The sequence below is a fragment of the Prunus mume genome, linkage group LG4, assembly GCF_029339155.1.
Source record: "Prunus mume cultivar Tortuosa linkage group LG4, ASM2933915v1, whole genome shotgun sequence".
Taxonomy (NCBI): Eukaryota; Viridiplantae; Streptophyta; class Magnoliopsida; order Rosales; family Rosaceae; genus Prunus; species Prunus mume.
In genome coordinates, this window is record NC_142701.1 from 22,402,416 (window position 1) to 22,424,621 (window position 22,206).

General features: G+C 34.6%; 1 long non-coding RNA gene and 1 pseudogene across 2 annotated transcripts; both read left to right on the forward strand.

The window, feature by feature from the left end:
• LOC148918197 (uncharacterized) overlaps nucleotides 1–9,398 on the forward strand; it is a 39,812-nt pseudogene extending 30,414 nt beyond the window's left edge.
• Nucleotides 9,399–15,426: 6,028 nt separating this feature from the next.
• Nucleotides 15,427–22,144, forward strand: LOC103334670 (uncharacterized). Of its 2 annotated transcripts, XR_016125896.1 has the most exons (14): nucleotides 15,427–15,527; nucleotides 17,525–17,628; nucleotides 17,739–17,807; nucleotides 17,909–17,958; nucleotides 18,046–18,133; nucleotides 18,234–18,344; nucleotides 18,880–18,944; nucleotides 19,034–19,107; nucleotides 19,208–19,260; nucleotides 19,353–19,483; nucleotides 19,634–19,711; nucleotides 19,814–19,945; nucleotides 21,030–21,088; nucleotides 21,893–22,144. It is a non-coding gene; the product is annotated as an uncharacterized LOC103334670 (long non-coding RNA). The 2 variants fall into 2 exon arrangements; XR_016125895.1 differs by lacking the exon at nucleotides 21,030–21,088 and having other exon boundaries at nucleotides 19,894–19,945.
• The last annotated feature ends 62 nt before the right edge of the window (nucleotides 22,145–22,206 follow it).

A 22,206-nucleotide genomic window follows, 5' to 3' on the forward strand; every position in this document is an offset into this window, starting at 1 on the left:
AGAATCATGGTGGAGATAAAGAAGTATATTACATAGGCTTAATTATTTGAATCCGTCAAATGATATGAGTACATATGCTATGACTATTAGAAGTATATTACATTTTCTACAGAATATACACTCCCAATAATCTTATTGGATATTCGTCTGAGTTCTGGGTGGTACAGCAACAAAAGCTTTAATGAAAGGCATATAAACATGGAAGAAAGAGACAATGATGAAGAAGGTAAGATTTTCACACAACTATCCGGATCCCCTGGGCTATCAATGAGTCTGTTACCAACGTACTAACAAGGAATTTGAGGTTTCACATGACTTTCGGGAAGCAGAAAAGCAGTTGGAATTGGAGTCCAAATGTGGCGGTGAGTGTATATATAGATCAAGTTTAGAGATTATGGACTAATAAGAACTAAAAGAAAACTCTAAAGCGCACATCTCCTCTGTTGCAGATGGTTTCATTGCAAGATGAGCAGGTCAGTTCCAAGTTCTTGGTTATTTACAATTTTGAAGTCGTTTCAGATTCTGTCTTATTGAATGTGTGAACAACTCTGTCCGGGTACCTATATCACTCAACATTTACTGGAAGGAGTCATCGATGCTTGTGTATGCATGTCTCGGTGGCTTTTCTTATTGTTCACATTGTTAAGGTAAGTTATTTTACAATGTAGTTTTGTATAACTAAATAAGCTTTTCATCAAAAGATAAGATCATCACTAGAAATGTAGTCAAGTTCGATCTTTCTAATTCCTTTGGTCACACATCACAACAAAAGCATGATAACTCAAATGAATGCCCTAAGAACCATGAAAGGAAATTATAAAGCTGTCCGGAGGACTATAAGCTGATTATGGGTGCACTTGGATTGAAATTAAGCTTTAGAATTTCTAATTTTTTTTAAAAAGAAATAGTATAGCTGGCTATACTTTATTTTTTCAAATTTATTTAAAATAAATTGTATAGCTATACTCCGTTTTTTCTATTGGTTTTTCAAATTTTTAAAAAAGAAATAGTGTAGCCGGCCGGCTATACCTGGTTTTAAATTTTATTTAGAAGTAATAGTATAGCCGTCCGGCTATACTCGGTTTTTTAATTTTTGAATAAAAAATAGTATAACCGCTCGGCTATAATGGGGTTTTCTATTTTTTTTTTTATAAAAGAAATAGTATAGCCGCCGTTTTTCTATTTTATGTAAAAGAAATAGTATAGCCTCCGTTTTTTATTTACTTAAATGAAATGGTATAGCAGCGGGGCTATACTTGGTTTTTTCAAATATTTTCAAAGAAATATTATAGCCAGTCGGGTATAAGCAGTTTTTAAATTTTATTTAAAGGAAATAGTATAGCCACATGACTATACGCGGTTTTTCTAATTTTTTTTTAAGAAACAAATAGTAATGAAGAACAAACCTATGATGTAGATGGTTGGCTGGCTGCATGGAAGGTGAGTGGCTTCATGTCCATGGAACGCATGTAACTTAAAAACTCTCCAGGCAGCTCTTCCAAAAGACCTTGAACAACAGAAATCTGCCCACCTGTTACATTAATCACGCAGCTATATGCCTTCAAATAATATATTTAAATATAGTATAACCGTGAGACTATAATATATGAGGAATTATTATCCCCACAATCTTGATTTCCGACGCAGAGCATACCCAATGCATCCACTTATTCGAGCTGTTTAGGATCATGATCTGTTACTCATTTTTATATTGTTCTCCTATCATTGGCCATCTTTAATTGTAATACTCTAATTAGGTAATAATTATATATGAATATTTGAATTGGGTTATATTATTAGTTATTGAAATTTGAAGTTTTGTAGCATGTTGAGCTTTAAGATGGTTTGGTACTCTAGAAAATGAGTTAAGTATGGAGCAAGTTGTGAATTTGTTTTTTGCACTTGAGCTAACAATACATATATAAAAGGTATAGCCGCGCGGTTAAACTCGGTTTTTTTAATTTTTTAATTTTTTTTTAAAGAGATAATATAGCCGTCCGGATGGTTCTGGAGAAGACTATAAACTGCTACCTAGTGGTCCAGCTTCATTGCCAGATGAGCAGGTAAGTTCCAAGAATATCAGAACTTCTAAGCCTATATTCTGTTGCAACTTCCTTGTCATCTGCAATTTTTAAGTGGTTTCAGTTTTTGTTTTATTGATATGATGAACAACTCTATCCAGGTGCCTATATCACACAACAACGACAACGTTTACTGGAAGGAGTTATTGATGCTTGTGTATGTCTGGGTGGCTTTTCTTATTGTTCAGATTAGGTAAGTTATTTTACTTTGTAGTTCTGTACAACTAAAGAAGCTTTTCTAGGAACTCATCTATTCGCATACCGGACCTTAAAATGCTCTCCAAAAGATACGATCATCACTAGCAATGCAATCAAGTTCCATCTTTCTAATACCTCTGCATTTGCTTCCAAAGCACCATGATTTTAACTTTTGTTACTGAATTATTGGGTCCTGAACTCCTTGCAGGTAAGGTTAACAACCAGAGTAGTAAGATTTCTTTCACGGACACTATAGAAACACATAACTATATACACTCAAGCATACATAAAAAGAATGATGTCCAGTTGAACATAAATATTATCATTTCGTAGGTACCAATTGCAGTCTCCGTTACGCTCTTTGAAGCCAAATTCTTATGCAAAGGCACCAGGGTGATTGCATCCAAAGGAAAGGAAATCACAAATTGGATGTTGCATCAGATTTTTCCTTACTGCAGCTGTGGGATAGTAGCTGGTATGGTGGGTAGCCTACTTGGGCTGGGAGGCAGTTTCATCTTGGGACCCCTTTTTCTTGAATTGGGAATTCCTCCTTAGGTTTAGTTCAACGCAAGACAAAATTCACTCTATTGTTTTTGTCAGTCAGAAAATCTTGTCAAGAAATCCTTGGCAAGGAAAAATCACTGAAGAGGTTTGGATTCAAAATTCCTTGATCATTGGTTTTGATCCCAAGTCTTCCACTGCCATTTCCAAGTGTTAGTAATCACCTTTCTTATTAATCTTTTCTTTTAACTTGTTAACTTAATCTTAATGTATTCAGTTTAGACAGAATTAAAGAACTATATGCCATCCTATTGGTCATGCAGGTATGATAATGGGTGCTTCAGTTTCAACTGTATACTTCAATTTGAGACTTAGGCACCCAACACTGGACATGCCCCTCATAGATTATGATATGGCATTTCTCTTTCAGCCAATGCTCATGCTGGGCATCAGCATAGGAGTTGCCTTCAACGTCATGTTTGCCGACTGGATGGTCACAGTTCTACTTATTATTCTCTTCTTAGGGAATAACATTTTGCCCACAATTTAATTGTTATTTGTTACTTATTAGTGGTTACTTTAGTGATTTCATTACGCAAAATCCATTTAATGTTGTATTTTCTGAAGCCCAGGCCCTTTTCTAAACCCTAAACATAACACGCAACCTCTCTTCTTCTTCAATCTCATCGTCGTCTCTCTCTCTCGCCTCATAGCACCATCGTCATCTCATCCCAGAACTTGGAGTTCCAAAATGGCCTTTTCTTTCTTCTAGGCGCCAGCGCCCTCCTAGACCGCCTAGACCGCCTAGAGACCGACTAGCCCCCGCCTAGCCCCCGCCTAGCCTGCCTAGCCCCCGCCTAGGTCATGTATTCAGATATGAGTGACAGTGTGTTCAAGGATTTAACTTTTAAAGAAGATTTCGGAGAATTGGAAAAGAAAGAGATGATGCTTACATTGTGCCTACAACGTTTTGGTTTATTAGCCCCATGATTTTAACTGTATCTGAACTTTGTGCAGACATATCCTCAAACTGGCTCCACCAGTGAGTTTGATCTCTCTTAAACACCGTAGTTAATGCATCTCCAGCAAGAACACACACACGCAGAGAGAGAGAGAGAGAGAGAGAGAGCATAAAGGGGATATAACTTTTATGCCTAATTTTAGGGTATTTTGACTTGTTCCAAAAAGATTTTATGATTCTTCCTTTCATGTTTACTGTTGTGGTATTTTGACTTTGACATATGTATTTTGGTTGTTCAGGAGATCAAGTTTGGTTGGAAAATTGTAGTTGGCTCAATAGTTGGGTTCTTTGGTGCAGCATTGGGTAGTGTGGGAGGTGTTGGGGGTGGAGGCATTGCTTGCCTTGATCATTGGTTTTGATCCCAAGTCTTCCACCGCCATTTCTAAGTGTCAGTAATCACTACTTTTCCTTTTAATCTTTTCTTTTAACTTGTTAATTTAATCTTAATGTGTTCAATTTAGACAGAATTGAAGAACTGTATGCCATCCTATTGGTTATGCAGGTATGGTAATGGGTGCCGCAGGTTCAACAGTATACTTCAATTTGAGACTTAGGCACCCAACACTGGACATGCCCCTTTATAAATTATGATCTAGCATTGCTCTTTCAGCCAATGCTCATGCTAGGCATCAGCATAGAAGTTGCCTTCAACGTCATGTTCGCCAACTGGATGGTCACAGTTCTACTTATCATTCTCTTCTTAGGTAATAACATTTTGAACACAAATTCGTCATTTTCTTTGAATACTCCCAATAATCTTATTAGATATTCTTCTGAGTTCTGACAGGTACAGCGGCAAAAGCTTTAATGAAGGGCATAGAAACATGCAAGAAAGAGACAATGATGAAGAAGGTAAGGTTTTCACTTAACTATTTCCTGAACTATCAATGAATATGGTCTGTTACCAATCTAATAACAAGGAATTTGAGGTTCCACATGACTTTTAGGAAGTAGAAAAGCAGTTGGAATCGGAGTCCAAACCTGGCGGTGGGTGCTTATCCAAGCAAACCTTCTTATATATAGACCAAGTTTAGAGTATACTAATATCAACTAAAGGAAAACTCTAAAGTGCGCATCTCCTTAGTTGCAGATGGTTTTGGAGAAGACTATAAACTGCTACCTAGTGTTCCAGCTTCATTGCCAGATGAGCAGGTAAGTTCCAAGAATATCGGAACATTCTAAGCCTGAACAGCTCTATCCAGATGCTTGGCTCTTTTTTTTACTTTTTTTAAATAAATAGTATAGCCAAACGGCAATACTCGGTTTTTTTTTCAAAGAAATAGTATAGCCGCGCGGTTATACTATGGTTTTACTAATTCCTTTAAAAAACAAAAATAGTATAGCCGCGCGGCTATACTCGGATTTGCATTTTTTTTAAAAGGAAATAGTATAGCCGCGCGTCTATACACTGTTGTTTCTATTTTTTTAATATAAATAGTATAGCCGCACGGCAATACTGTTTTTAAAACAGAAAGAGTATAGCCGCACGGCTATACTCGGTTTTTCCAATCCCTTCCCTGAGAAGAAGTTCATGATCTTTCCTCTCTTGGCAAATTCCAAAACAGCTCCATGAAATCAGCTCAACCTAGAAGAACGTACAAAAGTTTTGAGTATAGGCAGTATCACTGCAATTCAACCTGTTCTGAGCAACCCAACAAGACCCTTCTCCATTTTAGCAAAAACCCATATCATAATAGAACTTAAAGTGCATTTCATGTAATTTATAGGAACTTCAACACTCATTTTTTATGTAGTAAATGGATTTTGTATGTATTTCTAAAGTGCATTTCATGTGGAGTTTTTTTATAATTTCTGCTCCTATTTTGGGTATATTAGTGAAGCTCCCATTTTTTTTTTAAAGAAATAATATTGCCGTGCTGCTATACTCGGTCGTTTCTAATTTTTTTAAAAAGAAATAGGATAGCCGCGCGGCTATACTCGGTTGATGCTAATTTTTTAAAGAAATAGTATAGCCACGGCGATACTGGCTATACCCGGTCGTTTCTACTTTTTCGATAGTATAGCCACGCGCGGCGATACTTTTTTTAAAAAAGAAATAGTATAGCCTCAGCTATACTCGGTTGTTTCTAATGTTTTTTTTAAAAAGAAATAGTATAGCGGGGTGGTGATACGTTTTTTTTATATGTTTTAAAATTTAAAAAAATGGTATAGCCGTGCGGCGATACTCGGTTTTTTCAATCACTAAACTGAGAAGAAGATTTCATGATCTTTCCTCTCTTGGCAAATTCCAAAACAGCTCCATGAAATGAGCTCAACCTAGAAGAAGGTACAGAAGCTTTGAGTATAGGCACTATCGCTGCAATCCAAGCTGTTCTGAGCAGTTAACCCAACAAGACCCTTCTCCATTTTAGCAAAAACCCAGATCAGAACAGAACTTAAAGAGTTGAAAAAGGCTAGTCTCTACACCCTGTTGAAGTGCTCTGTACTTAGAGGATTAGAGGGCATAGATTCATCAAAACATAGTCTCTTTTGAAGTATGTTTGAAGTATGTTGGTTTTAGTTCTCACTTACATATTGAAGTATGTTTGAAGTCTCACATATGTGTTAAATATGCTTGCAAGGGTGCATGATTCCTTCTGCACTCATGCTTGTGATGTGGACCAAATGAACGAGATACTTCTGGAAAAATTTGTGGAGCTTTAATAGCATGCCGATACTTGAAAATGTAAGTGAACTACGTCCTATTTCTCTTCCGGAAATTGGTTCTCGTAAATTCAGATCTTTCTCTGGCTTGTTTAAAAGCAACTTGGGTGGAATGACTTGTATTTGACACAATGATTTCTCAAGGCTACTTAAAGTTCGTTTTGATGTCTCCTCACAAGGTTTCAAGATGAAGTTTAAGAACTTACGAATGCGTCTTCATTGTAGAAAACTTTTGCATTGAAAGACTGTATTCAGCTTCTCCCTAATTTTTACTATATGATATAATGAAATGGTCTAACTGCTTCTAATTGTTTGAGAACTTGCATTTAGAAAGTTGCTTTACACACATTTTATATGTGGACCCGAATTAAACTATTTGTTTATTTCCATTGATTTTTTGATAGCTCTGCCTCTTTCCCCGTTGCTTGAAAGTTTCCAAGCATCATATCCAGCATTGACTTTTTCTCCACTCCCAGAAAGAGGCGACTTTGACTTGCAACAGGTTCTAGAATCTCCATACTTTGCCAACTGAATTTCCAGTCATGAGCAGCGATGATAACAATATGCAGAAAGCATCGTCACTTGTATCATATTACAAGGCTGCCACCTCTCGCACAAGTTGGGTGAACGTGAAACCCACAAACACCATGGTACTCTTGCGAAATGTCATATGCCATGCTTTTCTTCTAGGATACCAGAATCAATTTTATTTTTGCGCGACGAAAGTCTTTGCCTCGCGTTTAAGAAAAAGCGACGAAGAAAATTTCGTCTCGCAACCATCTTCATCGTGCACATTTTGGTGACACGAAAGCACTCTCATCCCTACATTTCTGCGTGACGAATTTAAACCGTCGCTGTGAGAGTTCGTTTTTAAAAAAAATTAAAGGAAGATAATTGCTTATCTTGGTTAAATATATATATTGTCTTTTGTACTAATACATATTTATGTCTTATTACATATATTATTCTATTATATATATATATATATCATCTTATTATATATATAAATATGTGTATTACATATATACTTATCCTATTATATATATATATATGCATATGTTTTCAAATAGTTCTTGTTAATACGTGTCAAAGTACAAAACCTGTTAAGTATCAAGGCTATAAACTCACCAAGAAGATAAGAATAGGATTAGAGGGATTGGAAGAGTCACAAAAACATTCTTCCTTATCTGCAACTACATTGATAACTATTACTTGGACAGTAAGTTTGTATCAACCGCCAATAAACCATCCAATAGGAAATCACTTCCTGCCGACTTGTTCCTTGTATATATATAGGACATTATGCAGGGGCGGAGCTAGAATTGTAAAGTTGGGAGGTTGCCGAAATAGAAAATATAAGTATATAAAACACCTAAATATTCAATACTTACATGTTTAGAGCTAAATATTTCTAATCAAGTCATATCTAATTTGTTTTAGAGGACATTTTAACTTAAATTCTAAGTTATTTATTACAAATTCTATATATTATATATAATATAATAGAGGAGTGATAAAAATATGGGGGGGCCAGGGCCACTCCAGGTCTAGGAGTGGCTCCGCCACTGACATTATGTGCATACCAAATGAACCGAGAGAGAGAGAGAGAGAGAGAGAGAGAGAGAGAGAGAGAGATAGATGATGATGATGATGACGAAATTCTTTGCTATCTTCAAAATTGAAGGGTCATTGCCTCAACCTCAAAAGCCTGGTTTTTATGGTGAAAGGGATGTCAATGAACTCGAGGTCAATCCTTCTTCTAAAGCATTTTCAGCTAATGAAGTCACGATCCTTTTACATTAATGGAGGCTCGATAAACGATATTTCATGTTGGTGTGTTAATTTGGTGCTTTTGAAGTCAGTTTGAAAAGTTAATTAAATATAATTAAAAGATTCTCAACCCATGCGTTAGCAAATGCACCCTCTAAAGAAAACCTGGGTTTTATGCCTAACATTTTTCCATGTTTTATATCAACTAGCCTCTCTGCGCCTGGGAGATGTTTTTTTTTTTTTTTTTAAAGTTTAATTTATTTTAGAATTAAAAAAGATAATGGGTAGTTGTGTTCCATAAAAATAGAATCTATTGTCTGATTTTTCTTCTAATTTTATTTTTTTTAAATATGAAAAAGTGTGAATTTACCATATTATCCTCATTTAATTAATAATTTCAATTTTTAATGTTTGCATTAACCAAGGGCATTTTCTAGTATTTTGAATGTTTTATCATTTCTGCCTTTTGCTTTATATATATATATATATATATATATAGATTATGGTACTTATCATTTATATGTCCTTTTATTTTTGCATTATTTATGTATAAATTTATAATTTATAATACAAAATATTAATAAATAAATAAAACGCCTAGTCGATTACTCCTCTAGGCGCTAGGCCCATGCCTGCCACATAGCGATTTTTCGAACATTGGTCAATCGACACAATCTTCAATTAGTTACAACTTACAACGTCACCGAGTATACAGAAACGACATGTCAATGACTTTCGTATGGAATTCAATAGAAACGTATTCTAATAATAAACACGACAAGTAAATTATTTTAAAATTAGCTCTTTTTTCTCATTTAAGTAATTACCAAACTAAATTGTTTTATTTATTTATTTTTGTTTTGAAAAGATGTTTAAAAGTTTAAGCTAAATTCTTTTTCTTTTACTTATATAATATGTTTGATAAGTTAAATTTCTAATAACACTAGTATTCAAACTTAATAAAAATATAAAGTTAATACCTTGGTCCTTATTTAGAAAATAAAATTAATAAATACATTGCCCTTCATTCTAAAAAATAGGAAGACAACTATGAGGCAACTGTAAACAACAAGTCGAATGAAAGCGATAAACTTTCACTTTTACCATTCCCTTCACGTTTAGGATACTTTTCTCCTAGGTTAGTTAATCAAGGCTCTTGTTGAGGGGATATTAGGGTTTATATACCTTAGGTTCTTGCTTCCGCAATTACCAATTCATTGACTGGCTATATATATACAGTCAGATGTAGTTTATGTTTTTTTAATAAAAGAAAAAATTATATGCTTTATGATAGATTATATTTTTATTTGAGGAGGAATATGAATCATATTATAAATGGTGTGGTTTGAAATTTTCTCCAATTCTCCATATTGCCTCGACATGTTGTTCTATTAATACTTTAAACCTAAACACAAACTGAAATTTATACAATCTCTTGGCCTGGTCCTTATGCTAGACTCATTGTGATAAATATTTCTCTGAAATTTTTTATTTTTAAAAAAAAATTGTGAACAGTTGGAACTCTAAAAAAGTTATCATGCACTTATACTCCGGAGACATCCCGCCCAAGGCTCAAGCCCAGCTTGTCCATTGATATCGAGCTCAACCCGACCACCTAGACCCAAGCTCAGCTCGGTCAGTTGTACTTTAGCCCAGCTCGACGAAGAGGTAAATTACCTCACAAATAGAAATCCACCAAGTCCCCAGACGAGAGTTTTGTGTGGGGAGTTGCATCTTTTGGACAACTCCTTCTTGGGACCTTGGTTCCCTTTATCCCCACTTTCGTTTGTGAATTTGGTATGCTAGCTGCGTGCCAAAACTTGTATATGTTGCTTGTGTTTGTTATACCAAATACCAATTGGATCATGTTTGTGAAAAAAATGGGCGCATCAATGTGCACCTAAACTGAGGCAAAAATCCAATATAATTGTATGCAATTCCATGTGCTTGCCAATCTGAAACTTGACCCATGCATATGCAATGCCTTTGGGTTTCAAAAATAGAAATCCATGAGATTCTGAATGTGAATATGAATCTGCCAATACTTCATCAACCAACTCAAAATCCCTGCCTTCATTCCATGAGTGCCATGCTTGACAAAATTTCATGTATGTTGGCCACAATTGTTAAACTCTGCTGCATTTAGCTTCATATAGGTTGCTTAAGCTGTATGAAAGATATGATTTTGCATTAAGATTTAGAGTGTGAGCTTACATAAGCTAGGAAGCCTACATGTTGGTCACTAGAATAGAAGCTGATATTCTTTTTGCCACTAATAATCTCCAATTGCAAGACCCTGAAGTTGTAGCCTTCAGATTTTTCATAAAACATCTTGCCCATAGCATACTCTGGAGACATATAGCCACTGCACAATCAATTGAGAACTGACGAAATTGCTTCTTTGTTTATAGTCTTGAGAAAAATTATACCAGAAAAGATAAATCTAGACGTCATGCAATGGAACTAATTTTTAGTTCATTATGAATACAAACAGAAGGGAATTGGAGACAGTTAAAATTGCAGGGTTGTAAATTGAAGTGTTGGTACACCTCGATTTACCAACATGTTAATCCCGATGTTCGAAAAATCACTATGCAGTAAGGGGGCGGCAGGCAAGGGCCTAGCGCCTAGAGGAATAATCAGAGCCTATGCGAGTGCCTATGCTTTTTTTAATAAATTATTTAGTATTATAAAGTATAAATTTATACCAAAATCAAGAAAAATAAGAGGATATATAAATTATATATTAAACAAATAGTATAATATTTTTTTAATTTAAAATATTAAAATATTTATTTGTTATTTGTTACTTATTAGTGGTTACTTTAGTGATTTCATAATGCAAAAACCATTTAATGTTGTATTTTATGAAGCCCAGGCCTTTCTCTCTCGCCCAGGCCCTTTTCTAAAACCTAAAGGTAACTCTCGCAACCTCTCTTCTTCTTCAATCCTCGTTTCCCTCTCTCTCTCTCTCTCACCTCATAGCACCATCGTCATCTCGTCCACAGACCTTGGAGTTCCAAAATGACCACTTTTTTTTCTTCTAGGCGCCACCGCCCGCCTAGCCACCGCCCAGCCCGCCTAGTCCGCCTAGCTCCCGCCTAGCCCCTCCCTAGCCCGCCTAGCTCCCGCCTAGGCCATTTATTCAACTCCATTCAATGCTTTTTATGAAATAACCTTTCAGGTGATCCCTTAATTGCTCAAGGGGATGTTCCTCTGATCTGTCTCTAAAGTCTCGTGCTCATATTGCATATTGCTGGTTTCTGGAGAAGTTGGGGTGGTTATTCTTTCTGTGCTGTTAGTACATATTGCTGGTTTCTTTGTGGGGTAAGTTGCCTTTAGCTGTTGGTGACTTTAATTGTTAAGTGTGTTGTTGTGGAAAAAGCTCAAGGTAATGTATACTTTTTTTTCAGTATGTAAAGATTCACACTAATTTTAGCTCAAAAATTCTAAAAACATTACGTTGTAGCCTTGTATTAGTTTATTATTGTTGTTTGATTTAGCTTCTGTCAAGTTTGATATATAAATTATAGAGTGAAGTTAACTATACTTTGAAAAAACAAAGTATTCATAATTTGTAAGCAACGGTTGAGAAACTATAGTTTGCTGTCATTATGACTTAGTAGCCATAAAAGCTATTGCAGTAAGAAAGTATATATTCAATCTTCTTTGTCTATGTGGATTTTAATTTGACATATGAATATAGAAGCTAGTTTTGTATACGAGCATTGTCGGCAGAGTTTGCACTCATACAAATATTCTTTAAGGTTGTGGTGCTGGGCCTGTTTGTTTAGTTTATTTTGGAGTTTTTGCGGTGCAAATGTGCAACTTGAGGAGTCTTTTTATTATCAAGGAGAGTCTTAATTTGCAGGTATATATCAGCAGCTGTTTGCGGGTTTAGAGAAGCACAAAGACTAGCAATATCAATTGAGGTATTAATCAAATAGAATGTAAACCTTAAGACATGATCTGGCTTTCTGTGAATCCTTGTGTTCCAGATTTATTTTTTATATGAAGATATTGTTACCTAATAGTCTAAAACAATGTCGTTTGAGGTCACACTGATACTTCAAATATAAATAAGCATCCTATTTTATCATTAATGTGTTATGTACCTCTAGAATCTCATGGTCTTTTCCTCTAGCATCTTGCGGTGCTTAGTTTTGAGCCAGATTTGAACTCTTCCACTCAAAATAGTATAGCCGCGCGGCTATACTCGGCAATTTTTTTTTTTCTATGTGCGACTATAGAGGGGTCCTTTTTATATAAAAAATAATAATAATAAATAGTATAGCCACGGGGCAATACTCTTTACATGGATACTATTATCTTTTTTTCCCTGATTTTTGTTTGTAGACAATTTAGAGCATTTTCCATTACTATTAGGCCTTTACACGAGTCTCTCTGGTATTCTTTGGAGTTTTTACTTTTCTAGAGTTATTAGCCATATAAAAAATTTAGCATTTTCATGTTTAATACTCATATTTTACACGTACGTATGTATTTTTCATGTTTAATACACTTGATTTTTTACAAAATTTTCAATCATGCACATAAAATTCATGTATTATACACACAATTTTCATATACTATTGAATAAAAATAATATATATTAAAAAACTAAATCTGTAAAGTATATATATTGAAACTAGCAAATTAATATCTCTAAAGTATAAACTAATGCAAATAGAATGGTCTTTTTCAATAAATAGTATAGCCGCACGTCTATACTGCGGTTTTTTATTATTGTAAAACTAGAATAGCCGCGCGGTCATACTTTTCTGAATGGGCGCTACGAGTTCCTTTTCTTTGCCTTTGACAAATAGTATAGCCGGGTGGCGATACTCGGGATTTTTTCCACTGGCTTTACTGGGGTTGTTTTGTTATTTTTATTTTTCATAAATAGTATAGCCGTGTGGCCATACTCTTTTCATAAATTAGGAAATAATAGTTTATATATATATATATATTTTTTTAAATTATCTTTCCCCGATTTTTGTTTATCAATAGTTTAGAGCATTATACATTATTATTATTATAGGCCAATACCAGAGTCTCTATTGCACCTTTTGAGTTTTTACTTTTCCGAATTATTACTGTTTGGGCCTAATTTGCACCCAAGAAAAAGAGGCCTGAATAAAACTACAAAACTCAAACAATTTGGTCTTTGAAAAAATGGAAAAGAAGCCCAAAATCCAGAAAGGCTCAAAAGCTTATCAAACCAAACAAACGAACTTGGGCCTCAAAAAGCAAAAGCCCTAGGGCTCCAAAAATCGCCCGTTGTGATCAAAAAAAGGGAGCCAGAACAGGAAACAAACCCATGTGACATCTCGAGATAGGAAAAGTCAACAATGACAACTGTCATAGGAGAAGTGATTGGAAAATTAATGCCATTAGGCAAAATTTCTTCTCTAAAACTCTGCCAGCTGGAAATCAAATCCCCTCTTATGTATATTTTGGGATATTGTCTCCACTCCAAAGGAGGCACCATCTTGTCAGAGAGATACACATGCTATAATTTCAAAAGATAAACAGAAAACATGGAGTTCTTCAAACTAAGAATCAGACTAACCATCACGATTTTTGAGCTCTCATTAGGGGCAGTTGAAATTAAAAGAAAAGATTAGGTTCTCTTTCAAGAAAAATAGGGAAGTGATTGCCTATTGAGAACCTATCTACCAAAAACTGATGAAATCCCCTTTTCCTTTCCATTTTAAACAAAAAAAAGGGAAGATCTTTTTGAAATGATTTGCGGCCCATTATTAAAAGAATCACCCTACTCCAGAAAACATTTCTTATAAATACAAGAAAGAGTGAACAGGGCAGAGGACAATCAATCCTACATTCAAATCATCAACCAAACAAACAACTCAAAATCAACCAGAAGCTCACTTGAATTCCAAGTGAAACCAGCTTTAGATCAGAATTCCCAAGGTTCAGACTTAGAAAATAAGTAATTTAAAACGAGATTTCTCTCGTTACAAATTTGGTTCAGCAAAAAATCAAGACAGGTAGAGCTTGAGCTTTTCCCAAACATGAAAACCTCAACAAATTTCACAGTGTAGTCTCTAGCCCACTGAAGTCCTCAAGAACAGACCATCGCCCTTCGGTGAAGAAGCATGATTCTGCCCACTCAAAAGCCTCACAAAAGCTTGAAATATATTAAAGCTCTGCCAAAATTGACCTTTGGTATCGATTTACAGCTGAAGCTTAGCTTGAAGTTGTTATGATTCATCCGGCCGGATCGAGCCTCCCATCCAGCATAAATGGAGTTCCAGCTGTCTTTTTATCTTTCTAGCGTGGGTATTTATTTTTATAGTTTTGTAAAAGGCAGTTATGTCTAAGACAGCTTAAATTCCATCAACCTTTCTGGCCAGAACAACCTCTTTTTACTGAGATAAATTGTTAAAGTCCTCACCAGTCTGAGGCAAGAAAAGAACTTACTTGGGAGATATTCCTCATCCAAATTCACAATCGTTTGTTTATAGAAATCAATGACTTAGAGCGCAAGTTATCTATTCTAGAATAAGTCTGCTAGAATCTTCATTGCTAGCAGTGGCACGCTCATACACCAAAGAAAGCTAACTTGTTGACCAGTCAATGGTTTTCAAGGCAGTGGGGAACTTTGTCCTTCCATCTCAGGAGAAATCACAAAACGGGGTGAACAATTACTCGTATAAAGAATTTAGCATTTTCACATTTAATATTCATATTGTGCACGTACGTATGTTTCATGTTTAATACACTTGAGTTTTTACAAAATTTTTAATAATACACACAAAATTCACGTATTATACACATAATTTTCGCATACTATTCAAAAAAATAATATATATATATATATATATATCAAAACTAGTAAATTATATATATACTAAAGCGCAATCCAACTAAACACTGTTCCTAAGCACAGTGAAATTACGGAAATGCCCCTCATTTAAGCTGTTGAAATACGTTCTATTTTCTCTTGACAGATAAATTTCCGAAAATGCCCTCCACTATACCTTTTCTGCTCTTCCCTTTTGCCCTTCTCCTTCAAGATGTTATAACGTATCGTTATTGAGACAGAGAGTTCATCGTTGACTTGAACTAGTGGTTGGGGGCAGCGATGGAAGATTTTCGTTCCCTCTTGGAGATGCTTTGGCGGCCGTTGATTTTCATTTGGGAGTCGAGATCACGAATCCGGCCCTTCGGTTTATGAAATTGTGTCTGTTCGTTGTGATATTTTCCATTGTTTCTGCAACCTTCATCTCAGGCACCTTTCTACGAGTTCTTGCGTCCTTTGTCATCGGGTATGTATCTCCTCACCTTTTTAGCCTATTTTTTGGTCTTGATTTTATCAATTAACAGACATATGCTGAGAATTGGAATTTTTTGAGTTTAGCACAGTATTGAAATTCTTTGGTTTCTCTTTTGATCTTCCTTTTGAATCGTTTTGTTGATTGATATAGTGATGGTTTTTTTGGCAATTCTTTTATATATGTTTCTTGATGAAATACCATAGTTGATATGAAATGTTCAAACCAAACCTTCGTTTTAAGTTTTTAATACCTTTTGATTATTAGCCACCTTTAGAAAAGGGGCTTTTGCATCTGTTGCTTTGATTTCACAATCTCTCTGCAGCCAGTTCTGGCTAGGCTGAGGGTCTCATACTCCACTCATTGAATGCGTTGCTAATGATTTGTTCTTAGGGAAAACATTGACTACAGTTGGTTCAATTATTATTGCCATTGCTTCTGGTATATTGTAATATAAGTGTGGATGACAAGTTATAGTCAATTATTCGGTTAAGGATGCAGAATTTTGATGGCTAGAAGTATTCTTTTCAATCTATTTAATGATCATCTAAAAATTGGGGACTTGCCTTTTCAAATACCGATTGAATATTCGAGTGGGAAAAGTTAAGATGCAACAGCCTTTTTCAAAGTGATGATGTGCCAGCCATGTGTTTATTCATACTGTGTATCGCAATTTTGTTGGCTTGGCATTTCCCTTTTTCCTAATCATGCCTGTCAATTGATTGTTCTGATACGAAGATTAAGGGTGCAATAAATTCTTTTTTAAATACCACTGAAGTTGGGATTTTTGAAGAAAAAGAACTATATCTTTGTTTTGCAGTTTCAACCATTTTGGATTTCTAACTGTCTTTATAAAGATGTTGATTCTTTCTTATTTTCATGTCACAAATCAGTGGCATGCTCCTCGAGTTTTTTTCATTATTATTTTACGTGCTTATTCTCCTTGAATATTTAAGCTCAAAATAGTTGAACTGCCATCTGAAATTTTATTAATTTAGTTGTATGTCTTCTGGATATTGTTAGCAAAGCAAAATAAATTAACAAATTTCCTTTTCTCTCCATTTCAGTTTTCTCTTACCTAAATTGCATTTATTTTTATGGCGTCTGCATATTGTTTCACTTTAGTTTATGATTTTTTAAAGCATGAACATGATGAATATGACTTGCAAGAAACCCTGCACTTCCTTTTTTTCTTTTCTTTCTTAGGTAACGCTTTGATTTCAGTTCTGGGTTTCATGAATGTCTAATCATGTTTTCCTTTGTACTTGGATTTCACTGTGCATTTCATATTAGTTTTTGGTTGTATGGATTCAATTTAAGTTTCATGCTTCGTGATGTGTAATGTTAGAATTCATTTGTAGTTACACTGTTAGAATCCTGAAATTTAAGTTTTTGCTTAAAGTTGGTTGGTTGGTTGTATTTTGAGGCTATGTAATTATGTGGTTGAAGTAATCAAGAAACTGATAGATAAGGAAAAGAGAGACAAAAGAATCAACATACACTGGATATCACCTGTTTTTTAAAGAATGATTGGTTGATCCATTTGTTTTCTCACCCCAAAAATGGCTGGGACCGCATACTAAATCGTATACTTCATAAGCAAGCCAAAGTAAATAATATCCAGCTTCCTATGCTTATTTTTCTATTTTGAACCCCACATAAAACAGAGCCACTAATTAAGCTTAACTACAATAACTTCATATGCACTTACTGAATGTCAAAGACCTTTGATTCTTTTTGGTGTAATTAGAGAAATATGGGCTGAGTCATCAAAATGGATAACACTTTTTAAAATTCTGTGGAAACCTCAATGATGAGACATGCTGTATACAAGTATGTGGCTCTGATGGACAAAGCTGGTCAAGTTGAAAGATCAGAAATTAGAACTGGAACTTTGGAGAATATATTTAACCATTCTTTAGTGTTTGTTTTATCAATTCTTTTGTGCATAAATCTCAAATATACAACCATGTTGGCGGTTTCTGTTGCAGGATGATTCAGAAATCGTTGCAATGATCAAAGAATTGTTGGAGACTCACATCCGACCAGCAGTGCAAGATGATGGTGGCGACATTGAGTATAGGGGATTTGATCCGTAAGTCCTTCATTAAATTTAGTCTTTTTAATGTAATATTGGAGAAGGCTGAAATTTTATTTCTGCTTCTTGGCTTTATCTCTTTGCTTCTTTTGTTTGTTGCATTCGAGTGTTGCCGTTCCAGCTGCCCTTCATCCTCATCGCACGGGTTTAGCTATTTCTAGGTTTCGTAAAAAAAGGTTGGTTTTAACGTTCATTTGGTTTTCTAGGTTGGTTTATTCATTTGTCATGTCGAAAATTGAGAAGTAAATCAGAAATTGAGTTTGGTTTGTTCTTACAGAGGAAGATCGAAGGAAAAAGAATTAGAGTAATCAAATGTCTAAGGAAATGGTATAATTGCTGTCCTGTGATTCTATATCTGGTTTTGTAAAAAAATTTATTTGTTCTTGATATTTATATTCCTTCCCATCTCTCAAGGTATGATCTACTAATTTCCCACAAAGAAGAGCTTGGACAACTCATTACCTTGGAGCAAGGGAAACCTCTAAAAGAAGCCATTGGTGAGGTATCCTATTTCAGACTTCTGTTTAAGGGATTTAAGCAATTAGCTGTAGCTTTGCATCTTACTTTCATCATGTGATTCAAATTTCAAACTCATATTACAGGTGAGTTACGGGGCTGGGTTTATTGAGTTGTATGCTGAGGAGGCAAAACGTGTATATGGTGATATCATACCACCAACTCTTTCTGATCGACGGTTGTTTGTTTTGAAGCAGGTGAACTTATATGTTTCTTTGAATTTTGTATGGCCTATATTAATCAAAGACTTGGGGAGAGAGTGAACAACTATAATTCTAAGAGCCATTTACTTAACCTAAAATGGCAAGAAAGAGTCCTAACATCCTAGCAGAGAAATGAGCTCAGTCAAGTATCTGCATCTATTTCACATCTATATAGGCAAGTTACGAGCTTTAAGGCTACATTTATGTTCCCTTCCTTTACAGTCAACAAGTTCTTAGTCTTAATTTTGTATGTTTTGCTATTTTAAATTGCACCTCTTGGCACTTTCTGAAAAACTTATAAATTTATTGGGACAGAGAGAGAGTGAGAGTGAAGGTAGGCAACAACTATGAAGTAGAGATTAAATCAAGTTCGAAAAGAAATTGATTATAATGTAGAGCGTTGGTCTCATGCATCTTCCATCTTTGTGTCTCTCTGATTCTTTGTCTCGCTGTCTCGCTTTGGGTATTTTTATTTTTGATTTATTTTTTTACAAATTTTGCTTCATTTATTTGGTTAATTTGATTTCAGGTTCTTGGGTAATCACTAATGCTATATAAGAGCTGAGGTATTTATAGCAAGATTACAACATATTGGTAAGCTTCAAATCAGGTTCAATTTTCTCTATTAATTTTAGTTTTTATTCTTTGAGTTTAGCACTGATTCTGAGTTTTTGGTGCTGTAGGGTTATGAGAGAGAATTTTCCAATCTTTGATGACAACGACAGTGCAGAGATAGTTGTTTTGGGATTTTGCATAGGTAACTTTTGATTGTTTAGGCCAGTAACTTTTGATCGTATACTCTTTGTTTCAAATGCATCTAGGATCATTTAAACAGCCGTCTTCCTGTGCCTTTACAGTGTTTTTAAATGGCGCAATTACATCTATTCGTGGACCTTGAAATAGAAACAAGGTTTGCATCTTTTCATTGCCTCCACTATATTTCAATTTCTTTCCCTTTTATTAATTTTGATTGTATTTCTCCCCTGTGATGGGATTGAACAGGCTTTTGAATTGGTAATGGGAGGTGACTCTTTGTGCTTGAACAAAGGCTTGCCATTGCCCTTACTGCTGTTGTGGGACAGAGCCAACATATATATATATATATACACATATATATATATGCAGAAGTTACGGTATGCATTGTTCTATCTCCCTCTCTTTAATTTCAGTTTTTTTTTTCTTTAATAGAATTTCATCAAATATTTTGGTTCTGGATTTTTTTGTTGAAGAAATTTACAATAAAGGTGTTCTATGACGTTCTGTGTTTGTAATATCTTTTGTAGAACAACACAGAATGTTGACTGACTTTGAAGGTGCTACAAAAAAAAAACGTAGGGTTCCGCATTTGGTCTAGCAAAGAGGTTTGTCAATCGTTCTCTCATCCTCCTTTTTTTTTTCCCTCAATAAGTCGATTACATCTCTGCCTTAAATTGGAACGAAAATGTTGAAAATATCTTTTGTAGGCCAGGATATATACAATTAGGATTGAAAATGTTGATTTAACAATTGAAGTGTCTTGAAGATTGTTGTTGAATTTTGCAAGGGAGCCCAACTTGCTTTCAACCCTAGGTGCGAAATTGGCATCGAGAACTAAGGTATTGTAGGATTATCTCAGCCTTTGATTGATGCTTTTGATTGGACTGGTTGATGATTTTGCTTTAGATTTAGATTGTTTGAAGGATTTTTGTTGTTGTTTATTTGTGGCTAGATTCTGGGTTTCAGTTACTTCAGTTTTTAAGGATTATTCCCTTCTATCATTATGTTGGATTTGGTGATGGCTGTGAACTGAGGATGTGTCCCTCCATCACATTGCCTCATTTCCCTTCTTTTCTTTTTCTTTCTTTTGGCCTTTTTAGGGCTGTTTCTGTGTTTTGTTTGTTTGGCTGTGGATGCCTTATCCACCTTTTCAATATATCGTTTCTCTTATAAAAAAAATAAAAATATTGAAGACAGTTTTGCTCCAAAATAATGTACGCATGCTTTCATTTTCATGACCTAAAATAAGAATTGAATTTGATTTATATCTCATGACCTAAACTCTCATATGGTTGTTGGCATATGAGATTTTATTTTCTGTTGAGTCTATACGTGCTATCTATTAAGGATGATTTCTGCTTCAGCCTTAAATTGTAGGGATAAATAGGTTGACATTAGCTTGAGATTATAGACTTATTATGGTTTTTGCATCTGTGAGGGTTGTACACCATGTACTGAAAGAACATTTCTATTACTTTTGCCTTTATAATTACTTAGTAGTAATTGCACTTTTAGTATAAATTTCGTAATTGGTATAAAGTATGACAAGTTGTCTTGCCAATTCTTAAAGGTTCTGTCTAATTTCTCAAAAGTTTTTTTTGTCCCAATTCTACATGCAGCCTGTGACCATGAAAACCATTGTAACAATCGACAAATTGTTAAATTCTCTTTTTGATTTTCAAATATTATGAAACTGCTTCTATCCTTTTTGAAGGCTAAATGATATTTGCTTATGCTTTTGGAAGAGAGACTTTTGTCGACTGCAATCTCCTGATTTCCAGATTTTGCCAAACCTTTAGTAAAACTTAATGATTGCAGTTAATTATATCCCTTAATTAATTTGTTTCATCCACTTGTGTTATGTTTCTATTTTGAAAGATGCTTATCCTATATATTTTTTGTATGGATTTTGAGTTTTGGCAGATGTTAACTGTGTACGAGAGAGTCAAGAAGAGGCTGTGAGTAGGAGAAGGTTGAAAATGGTTTTTTTTCCCCTTTCTTTTTCCTGTTTTCGTTCAAAACTTTTTGTTCACTTATTCTCCCTGAATTTTATGTTCAAAGTAGTTAAATTTTTGTCCAAAATGTTTTATTTGTGTTTCTTGATTTGAATGAAAGTTTGATATTTCATCGTTTTTTTTGGGTTTCTTTCATTTCATACTGTCTTCATATTTTCCTTTTCGTGGTAAACTCTTATATCACGATTCCTGCATATATCAAAACCAACAAAGCTGTGGTGATTGAATTATAATTTCCAAGTATGACACATTTTGAATACCAATTCATGTACTAAAGACATGAAAAAATTTACTATTCAGTGGAATATTTGTTCTGAAATTTGTTTTACTCTGTGCTTTTTGCTCTTCCAATTACTGTTTTTTTAACTTAATGATCTGTTTATACATGAAAATAACGTAGTAACATATTTAAATTCTTCGTAAGGGGTGTTTTGAATCAAGTGCTTGGTTCTATTCTTCAAGAAGACGTCTGTCTTGGTAAATTAAATTGAGTTTGAGCTTATGGGGTTAAATATTGTGCCATATTTTTGTTGCACTGTTTCTTTTCTTATTCTTATATGCAGTGATGATTTGTCTTCTTTTCTTTTCAGTTTAAAACAGATTTACAGTTCTTTTCTCATGCTTAAATTTTGTGAAATATATCTATATGGAGAGCCCAGATTAAGAAATAGTGGTTATGCATTATGTAGCCTTTTTCTTGGGTTTAACGATGGAGTACAATGTGTTCATTTGGTGTTTTTAGCTGAGATTGTGATGATTTTCATTTTGTAGATTTTCAGTTTTTGCAAGATGGTAGTAGTGTATGAGATAGTCAAGATGAGGCTGTGAATAGAAGGCGGTTCTTTGCACGCTAGACAAGGTTGTTATTTTATTTATTTTTCCTGTTTTTGTTAGACCCTTTTTGTTCACATATCCTCCCTGAATATTATGCCCAAAGTAGTAAAATAAATTATCGCATATATGTAAAGACATGTCCAAACTCTTTTCAAGAAGGAGCAGCTCAAAACTGCTGATATTTTGATTGCAGCTTGGTTTTATTAAAATATGATCAATATTTTAACATGACAAGCGACATATAAAACATG